The sequence below is a fragment of the Chironomus tepperi genome, unplaced genomic scaffold, assembly GCF_022539635.2.
Source record: "Chironomus tepperi strain 1889 unplaced genomic scaffold, CSIRO-AGI_Ctep_v1 contig_81, whole genome shotgun sequence".
Lineage (NCBI taxonomy): Eukaryota > Metazoa > Arthropoda > Insecta > Diptera > Chironomidae > Chironomus > Chironomus tepperi.
Genome location: NW_027226203.1, coordinates 45955 through 57166, shown reverse-complemented (window position 1 = coordinate 57166; position 11212 = coordinate 45955).

The window sequence follows — 11212 nt, the reverse complement described above, 5'->3', positions numbered from 1 at the left end:
GCGCAGTTGTATTGTTTAAGGATTGCTTAATGGATGGTGAAACGGAAGGAGGAGTGGATATGGAGAGTTGAAGGTAGATATTGATTTAAATCATATTTTTGTAGTTTGACGTCTATTTGTGCTGGATATAATCAATAATACAGCAAGCTAGTGACATATAGAAGGCATAAGTATGGAATGAACTCAAAAGCAGAGTTGGCAGGGAGTCCGGACTCCAAAAGACCAAAAGAGCGTCTCCCAAGGGTCAGATACTCAGACACTATATTTGCTGTACTTACTGTACAGTACTGTACTTACTACACTTGCTGTACTTGCTGTACTTGCTGTACTTACTGTACTTACTGTACTTACTGTACTTACTGTTCTTACTGTACTTACTGTACTTACTGTACTTACTGTACTTACTGTACTTACTGTACTTACTGTACTTGCTGTACTTACTGTACTTACTGTACTTACTGTACTTACTGTACTTACTGTACTTACTGTACTTACTGTACTTATTGTACTTACTGTACTTACTGTACTTACTGCACTTGCTGTACTTACTGTACTTACTGTACTTTTGGAGCGTCTAACCCTTGGCGTCTCCACTATGATGCCTACCAACTCTGTTCAAGAGTATTACTGAATAAAGCAAGTTTACTTCTTATTTCCTTGGCTAGGGCGCATGTAGGCTCATTGTCACGAAGACAACGTCTAAAGCCGGTTATATCCTTCGAGAACTTCTGCCAATTCGGAACGTTCAGGCATCCAATCCAGTAATTCTTTGGAACGCTGAATAAAGAGCACTAAAATATTTAAATTTATGTCCTTTCAAGGGCACCTTCATATGAATATCGGACAATTCATTGCGGCCATTTCACATTATCAACACAAAACTCATAAAATATTATTTCACACATAAAAAATTGCATCATTAATTCACCAAAAGCTATTAAAATCATTTACACAATACAGACATTTCGAACAAATCAGCCATCCTACATCCCTCATAACTATGCTAACATAAAAACAGAAAAATAATTGGAATTTTTCTGTGTAATTCTTTGTTTCATTAAAAAGATAAAAAATCATTGAAAAAAATCTATAAATTTCCATAAATATTTTTTTTTTGTCGCATGAGATGATCATTAAATCATCTATTGTTCAAAATGCGAGGGTTCTTAATGTCGTTGATTGGAATCGACATGCACAAAAAAATAGAATATCGAGTGAAAGAAGAAATGAGAAAATATTGTGCAATGCATCAATTACGCAATGCTCTAATGACGAATACAGGGATTAAGGAAGTGCATTGTGTATTTTTTTAGTTACAGATAGCAATCTATGAATTTTTTTTGTTTGTTTGAAGGTCCATATGAGTTGTGCATCATGTAAGTTATTGAGATAGTTTTTAGCTGATAAATTTGGTACGAATGAGTCAATATGGTGATGAAATGGCTTAGTGTCCGGTTGAGAGAAAGTTAATTATTAAGTATGAACCAAAGTTGTAAAACAGGCACCTGCGACAGGCAAACACTGTACAAATTCTTGATAATTTGTATGGTTTTTCTTACAAATCCACATAAATTATCAAGAATTTCTACAGTTTTTGCCTGTCACAGGTGCCTGTTTTGCAACTCTGGTATGAACTTAGGAACGGTGCTTGTTGTTACTTAAGCATCAACAATCACTGGTTACTGACTTCCAATAGTAGATGGCATTATATGGACTTGTACACGGGTAAATATCAAGTAGAATATCAGTCTGACGATTATATATAATACTTGAAGAATACAGTCTTATAGTTGGAGACACTGCGATTAGTAATCTGTGGTACCTCACCCTTTAGACCTACAGTTTTTAGTCGGATCCGAACCACCTACAAGCTCTACACATTCCAAAGACACGAGTACGTCATAAGACCTAGTGTACTCTACAATGTACCCTGCAATATACCCAGTTACAATTCGTCATATGAATATTTTGTATAAAACAGACTTGCGTCATTTCATTTCGAAAAAATTCGAAATTAGTCCGAAAATATTCGAAATTGATTGCGAAAATTCAAAAAATATTTTACCGTTGATATAAATGTAAACAACGAAAAATATTTTTTAAAAATTATCAGTTCTTTTCATGAAATTCCATGAAGTTAAGACTCAAATGATCATTGATATCATTGCTCATTTGAAAGAAAACAGTTACATGCATCAGAATTTGAATAAATATTAATTTTTTGTTTGTAAAGTATTTTTTGAATTTAAAAATTTTCAACGGTCATTTATTTTTTAAAAATATAGTTTTCATCCCCGTTTTTTCATTCAAATAATAACGATCAATATTTGAAATGACGCTAGTCTGGTATAAAAATGAAGGGCACCAAAGGAATAAATGGTGGTGAATCAATGGTGATAACAGAACAAAAGACCTGTTTACTCCAGAGGTATCAAATTCATGGTTAGGTGTATGGCGATAGCTTTTGCCATTACCTAAGCTATGACCCAAATATTGCTAGGAACTTCTAATTCGTGACAACTGGTTTAAGATTAACATAAGAGAAACAAAAGCTTATATATCAAAATTTAACACTTAAATATTGAATGTGATCGACTGTACTCATCCGCAACTGACCCTAACTCATCAAAATCACACCAAACAAAACCAAAAAATGCGCTACAAACCAACCACAACACCCCAAAAAAGCAACTGCATTCTACATATCTAATCATCCAGAACCCTGTAGTTCATCCACTTAATCTACCGAGAGAATGAAGAAACAAAATAACTAATCAATAGATCAGGGTCATAAAAGAATTGTAATACTCTACTAACATATATTCCTCTCTCACAGTTCCAAAATTATTGCATCATAGCTACTCTTACTCATTATTATAACATTCTTTACAGGGTGAAAAAATAATCTATGCATGCTGCAAATATTGATCATCATCATACGCATCGAAGACAAAATATAGTAAGGGTGAGGAATGCATACAGGAACACATTGGAATGAAATTATTGAGGGTGGCAATTCTCGATTCCCAGAAGCATTAAAAAACATTTTTATGCAACACATTTTTGGAAGGTCATAAAAAATTGTGAACTTGAAAAAATATTTGTTTATTGACACAGCATCAGAAAGATTGATCCGGGACGCATCCCTAATAGCCGATATGAAAATATTTGGATTTAATTAAAAAATCTGACAGGGAAAGTTTTGAGGTTTATTGTCAGTGCGTGAAATTATCTTATTTGCTTTAATTCTTAAAGCTAAACAGTAACTTAAAGATTTTTTATAGGAAATTTAACACATGCAGTCGTGAGCTGTAAAAAAATATTTGAAATTTTGATGCCATAAAACTGCGCGAATGCCTAAATTTATGAACTCAATGGTGCAAAAAAATGGAAATTACGACAGCTAAAAATGAACTATACACAGTTTTACACATGTTGAACAAAACAGCAACCGTATAAAAATTTTGTGTGACATGCGACGAGTTAGGAAGACTATGGAGGATGATGAATCATGTGAAGCCAATTTGGAAGAATAAAAGAATTAAGAAAGCTTAAGTCTGACTCTGAAGGTGACCAAATGTCAAGAGGTAAACGCTGATATCGCTAAATACACCTTTGACGCCCTAGCTATATGTCAGGACCTCTTCAAAGCACCTTGTCTGAACGTTGGCAACCCCACAATCAGGATAGAGATGGTAAGGCTTACAACCGATCATTTCCGAAATCAACTTGTACAAAAAAGCAACTTAGAAAACAATTTCACTTAAGATTGGATAAATTGACAAGATCTATTGTTTTTGGAATTAAATCTAGCCTGAATTTGTTAAAAACTTGTTCACTGGCTCAGTTCTTCGAGTCACCACTGCATCTTTATGATTTCATTGTCATCTTAAAAGCAGTTCTTAGCATTATTAATTAAGTTACATATAATTCATCCTAAACACGCCACAGTGGACAAAAATACGTTAGAACCCAGGGTAAACGGAAAGTGTCCTGCTTTTAGCAAATCAATTTTAGCAGTGTCCTGCTTTTAGCACTTATGTTTGAATTTTGAAAAACCGTTAGAAATTATCACAAAAAATTGATTTCCTTTGAGTTTAAAACATTTAATTAAATTTTTACGGTTAATTAGTTGATAACTTGCAGAAATAATACCAATATACTTGATTAATTCAGCAAATATCAATTAAAATTAACATTAAAAATTTTATATTTCTACCGTTATTTTTTTATTCAAATATCCGATGCTAAAAACCGTACAAATTCTTGCAAAACCATACAAAAATAACTGTCAGTTTTTTTATTCGTTTACCCTGGGTTAGAACTAGTCATCATCTGGACATCAACTTGCTATAAACTAGTTATAACATATTTCTGTCCATTCGGTCCGTGCATCAAACCTAAACTGACCCACAACCGCACATTCACTTCAAAAATCACGCTAAAAACTTAACCCATGTCCACATACAAATGCTCATGTGTGCGCTATTAATTTATCTTGACATTGTCCATTGTCCACTTTATTTGCAAAAAGTTACATAAACTTCTGGATTTTTTTTTTTCATTCCTGCTACTGCTTTTTTTTGTTGATGTTTAGGGTATACTTGCAGTTTTTATTTGATTCGAGTATGTAGTACGCAAATTTAGTTTAAATGGTCAAATAGTTAGTAAAAGAAGATGTTTGTGTAGCACTTTAAGTTGGAAATTAGCAAGGTGATGAAAATAGTCGATTTCTAGCTTTTTTTAACATTTCAGAGAATTCATGAAAAGAAGCTATTGCCCAGAGAAATGTTTGCATTTGGTATTAGAAATTTGCAAGCGAAAGTCAGCAATAGGGTCAGTTTCAGTCGATATATGGTGGAAGTCATGAATAACAATTGATTTGGACGACCATCGAAGTAAAAAAGTAAGTCGTCACCTTTTTAGTGGGTTTAGGATCGTTTAGCAGTTATTTAGGGAACCTACAGAAATATTTCTATTTACGAGAGCTCGTGGTAGAACTCCTGGAAGGAAGCTGTCGATAGAGACAGCATTGTATTTGGTATTGTCAATTGAGGGGACTACATGTAAGGGAGGCCATGGATTACAATTGATCTTTACGGTCAGCAAACTTACTAACTAACTATCTAACAGAAATATACACAAAGAAGGGCTACTTTAAGTAATTGATCTGCCTCAACAGCGATCTAAGCTCTTACTTTCGAAATTTTAAGATCAAATACAAATCAGCATGCAAATCTAAGATCAAAACATACTGAATAATCGCTAAAATTGTGAAATCTCCATTAAAGAACCCCTACAGCAGTCAATATATACATTTTGAGTCAGCACAAAAATTAGTCTTTCGTCCACCACACGAGAGACAGACGATTGATTGGAAATTTATTTTTTTTTTTTTTTTGTTGAATTTTTCCACATATTCCACATAAAAGTGTAATAAAGAATTGCTCAACCATGTAATTGAAATGAAAAGTTTTAACTGCTGCTGCTGCTGCTGCTCCACAATTTAAGTCAATTTGATGGAGATCGAGAAAGTCTTTTTACATCATTGACTTTATAGTTTCTAAATATTTTACTTTTCCCGACATTTTCACAAGAATAAGTCAAAGACTCTATTTTGTTTAATTTCTCTTTCATCTCATAACCGAAATATTCAGTTTTTTTTTTATGGCAATGGGAAATGATGAGAAGATGAAAAGAAGATGAAGAATCATTCGCTGTTTATTTTCGATACATATCTTCAATGTAGATCATTTGAAGGTAATGTAATCTGGATATGTAATATGTAGCAACGTTATGGATGCTGATAGAAAGTTTCAACTAAATTAGTTTGATGATGTATCAAGATATGTAGAAGAAAATGAAGAAAAACATTACTGAAATTGTAATGTGACCTATTTTTTGATTGAAGGAATCAGCTCATTAATGTAGAAGAGGTGAAATGATGACTGAGATGTAAATGTAAGGAAATGGAATTTTAAGTTAAGTATGAAATGTTGATTATTCATTAATTTTGCTGAATTATTCATCTTTTTAAATTTATGAATATAAGGTGTAGAGATTGATGCTAGAGTCTTTAATATACCGAATTTATAGAAGACTTTGAAGGATAGAGTCTATTTTAGAGATTTTTTTGGATGACATTAAGCCCATACCCATGCACAATCTAGAAATTTAGTGATTAAATATTCATATGAGAGTGTGACCGTCTTAAATTTGAGTTTTTCGACATTAGGTCGTCGAAAAATTCGAACATTTCGAACTCAAATTATTTTAAAAATATAATAAAAATTTACGAAGAAAATTTAAAGGAACGGTCAAAATAAATTTGAATTTTGACAAGAAATTTTTATTTTGAAAAAAATTAACGATCGTTTTTGAGACAGCCACACTCTGATTCATATTTTTAAGTAATTTCCAGAAATAGTACGACTACTCTACAGACCAAATAGTAGACAACATGTGTGCCGCTCAAAATTCTTGTAAATGCTTTGAGCCGTGTGCTGTGAGCGGTTTCAGTCCTTGCTTACCACCAAGATTTGTTGCGAGAAATAAAAAGTTTCCCATCACTGCTATAGACTCTCGATATCTCGACTCCAACTTAGGACAATTCCGGGATATCTCGACCTCAAATCCGTCTCGAGAGCCCATACCAGTGGTGAGCAACTTGTGTGTCACCAACAATTCTTAAAAATGCCATGAATAACACGTTAAGTGTAGCTTCGGTTGAGGTTTTCACCAACGTATACTACGAATAATAAAAGATTACTCATCACTGCCCCATACACTCCAAATTTTTTTTAAAATTTTAATACTTGTCAGAATAGATTAAACCAGAGATCAAAGTCACTAAGGTCGTCGGCTAAATGTTTGCTCGCTAAAATAAGTGAACATTTAGCCGTCTCTGAATAGCGACTTCGATCTCTGGATTGAACAGAATTACTCAATATTTCGTCAAAAAAGCGATTTTTTTTGCAAGAACAAACCATTAGGTCGTAATATTTTTTTACAAATTGTATAGGACTCGAACCTAGGAATCTATTGCAATATTCAGTCAACAATCACTACCTCTGCTCAACTATTCCATTTTAACTTATACGAACCAATTTCACATTAAATCATTCTAATTCATCTACCAAGAAAACCACCTTAAATATCAAACCCATTTCGAATAAAAGAAAATTTCTCATTTCCCCCTAAAATGCATGAAAAACTACTCGAAATGAAAATTCCATCATCATAAATTATCAACAGGATGAGAAATAATTTTCAGTTCTCACATCTTCATCGCTTTCAAATTTTATTTTCTTCGAAATACACTAAAAAAAATTGTTTACAAATCTTTTTTTCATTTATTCACTATATGTTCTTATAGACTATAAAACTAGAAAGTTAAATAAGCTAAATTGAACCGGAAAAATTTCGAAATGCATTTGGAAAAAAAGTTTAAAAATTTATCTTTATTTTTCTTTCTTTTGTCGACTCTTGGTGAAAAAGTCGAAGAAAATTAAAATTTTTCTTTAACTATTATAATGGAAATTAAAGTGAAAATGAGGAATGAAACTAGGGGGGATATTGAATATTGGAGACATTAGCGCGTTTTATGTAGATTTGTAGATTATAAATCCGTATTGTTCAAATCAGAGTCCCAAAAAAGATGCCTAAGAGAGGCAAAAACCGTACAATTCTTGATACCGAACAAATTCTTGATAATTTGTATACTATTGTAAGAAAAACCATACAAATTATCAATAATTTGTGTGGTTTTTGCCAGTCACAGGCACCTGTTTTGCAACTCTAATTTCAATACATAGTTGACTTTACAGTTTGAGGCTGCAAAAAAAGCAACAGTGGCGTAGTGGATAGTGCATACCGACCCTAACGACTCGGGCACAACTCATGGAAATCCAAGGCACAACTCGGAATCGGGTGCTTTTTCGTTGTTTCTAGGCACACCAACTCGGTATTGTTGTATTCGCGACACACAAATAGTGGATAGAAAGGTATTTTGCATTGATATACCCAGGGTCATGCAACTGTGAGAGAGTTGGAAGAAAGCAAGGCTTCGGGAAATTCGTTTGAAGCCTCATTATCAAGAATCTGTCAAAACCAAGACTTCAGAAAACCCTAGTTCAATCGAATGAATTGCTAAGCCAAAAGTAAGAACTTCAATTCTAGGTTTAAAATGCACTGAAAGTACTAATATATACATACACATCTAACTCGGGATTGAAAACCCTCGTCAAAAGTTGATTCCTGATTTTTCTGATGTTTTTACAAATCTAGTCTGGTGATCTGGATGGTGATTTAAGAACGAATCATGCTTTGTTAATCTAATCTAGTCTATGTTTCGCTTCCTGCTTGATTGTCAGAGAGATTAGTTACTCTAAATTCCAGAGATCAAAGCCGTTGATTTTTTAGTCGACGGCTGTTAAAAATCGGCTTAGCTAATCAAAAAAATTTAGCCGACTAAAAAATCGGTTTAGTTAAGCGACCTAGCTAAGCCGATTTTTAGCCGCCGATTTAAGCGAGAACGACTCTGCTAAATTCCTTCTGATCACATATCCTGGTCTTCGTTTTCAACCTTCATACTTCGGAAATATCCAACCATCGAAAATCGCCATCAAAAAGTCATTAAATCTCAATATTAACGTGAAATGAGAAAAAAGCAAATGCTCTCGCAAGAAGTGAAAATACAAAAAAAATTCAATTAGTCTCGTTGAGATTGCATGCGTCAAAATTTGTCAAATTGTTTATGTTTTCACGTATAAAACTGTCAAAGTAAAAGAAATGTTAATAGAAAATTGGAAAAATTCTTGAAGAAGTAAATTAATTTACTGTCTTGATGAGACACGGGAGTGGAGCACATTGCATTCTTCATGTCTAACTGAACAATCAAGCCATAATTATCACCTAAAGTGTAATAAAACTATAAACTTTATGTTTGTAAGGGTTTTACGACACTCCGCATTGATGTCTTGCTGCTTTTATGAGTCTAAGATGCATCATTATTGTCTTTTTTTTTGTTGTGTCTCCCTTCGAGACTCTTTCTTTACTCTTTTTATTGCTATGACAATCAAAATTTGGAAATAGCTTCATTAGAAGATAAATAGAACCTGTAATTTATATGCAATGTGTTGTAAAAATCAATAAAATTGGAACGAGATTTGAGTTTTGAGAATGAAGAACTTGGGAAAGTTTTATGAGATTGGATGGGAGTTGAGTCTAGGATTGTTTAAGCTGATTTTGGAAAATTTGTAATTTTTTTTAAAAATAAATTATTTTTAAAATTTTGAAAATTTTATTCTAAAAGTTTTAAAATGAAAATAAAAATTAAAAATAATAAATTAATTTTAAAACTAAATAAAGAAATTGAAAAAATTTTTTAAGAATATAAAAATTTTAATTTTAAAAAAAATTAAAACAACTTCAATTTTAAAAAATTTAAAACTTCAATATTGAAAAATTATAAAACTTCAATATTGAAAAATTTTAAAACTTCAATTTTTAAAAATATTAAAATTTAAAAATTGGAAGAGATTTAAAACTTAAATTTACAAGAAATTGAAAATTGCCAAAAAAAAATTAAAATTTGAATTTATAAAAATTTTAAAATTGCAAAAAATTTAAAATTTAAATTTATAAAAATTTAAAAATTGCAAAAAAATTGAAAACTTAAATTTTTAAAAATTTTAAAATTGCCAAAAATTTAAAACTTAAATTTATGAAAATTTAAAAACTGAAAAAAAAAAATTGAAAACTTAAATTTTAAATCTTTAATTAAAAAATTGGAATTTAAATTCATTTTAAATATTTGAAAATGAAACAATTTAATTTTTTTTTCAATAATTTTTATTATTTAGTTTCTTCATAAATGTTTTTCTTATTTATACTTTTTAAAAAGGCAAAAAATGTTTTTCACAAATAGCGAATAAAAGCGTTTGGCATAAAACTTTTCATTTCATTTAAGATTGCATAAATTTTTGTCTCCTCAACTACAATACATTATAAAGATTTTTTCTTTTCATTTTTTTAAATTTCATTAAGACACAGTGCAATATTTTTTTGAATAAATTTATTTAAATTTAAATTTTTTCTCTCTTTTTTCGGAAAGTGCATAAGTTGAGTTTTTTGTCGGTTTTTTATTAAAAATTTCAAAAAATTTTCGTTATTCTTAAAATTATTATGAATTTTATTTTTCTTTATCTACTCTTAAATGTAGAATCACGTAGTAAAAAGCTTGTCATTTATCATATTTTTTTGTTAAGGTAGAGAGCAGCAACTTACATTTATTTAATTTGTAAAAAATCTAATGAGTAGCTCAAAAATGTATAGATTTTAGTAGAATTATAATATTTTAGGAATTTTTAATAAATTTAAAATTTTTAATTATTTAAATTTTAGAAACAAATTTATATCAAATTTTAGAAAAAATTGCAAAAAAATTTAAATTTAATGCCCTGAATTTTAAAAATTTATTTACAATAGCTCTGGTTAATTACTCAGTCAAATTACAATTTAATAAGATTTAAATTTTAAAACAAAAGTGAAATTCCTAATAAATCTACATTTTTGAGTCTATCAGTGAAAAATTGCGTTAAAAAATTTTGCTAACTATCAATTTGAAAATGCTTAAAATTATCCTAATTTTCTAATAATTAAAACTGATTAAAACTTAACGATAACGGTGCTAAATGTGCAATTTAAAAAACTTTTAAATGTGAATTAATAAAATTTTGAAATAAATTCTTAAATTTTAATGTAAAAATATCGTGATTTAATCTTAATTTTGTTTTTAGTTTTAAAAAATCTAAACGTATTTGCAAAGTTTATAGTTTTTTAACATTTAGTGATTGAAAGTTGTCAAATGACTATTGCGGGAATGAATATAGAGTAAAAGACTTTAGTTTTTGTAATAGGAACTCCAATTAAATGGTCTAAAATATTCAAAATAAGTTACATTTGAACAAAAATATGAAATTTAAAATTTCTTCAAAAAAAAAACAAAAATCAAAAGTAAGTTTTAGGTTGTTTTTAGGTAGAAATACCATTAAAAAGACTGGTTTAAATTTAATTTCAATTTTTTGATTTTAATTATCAATTTCAATGTTTTACTCATCTTTAAATCATTCACCATATTCACTCCTACAACAGTCATTCAACTACCTCCACTAAAAAAGCAACTGTATTTGATTGTAAGTGTCATTATGTC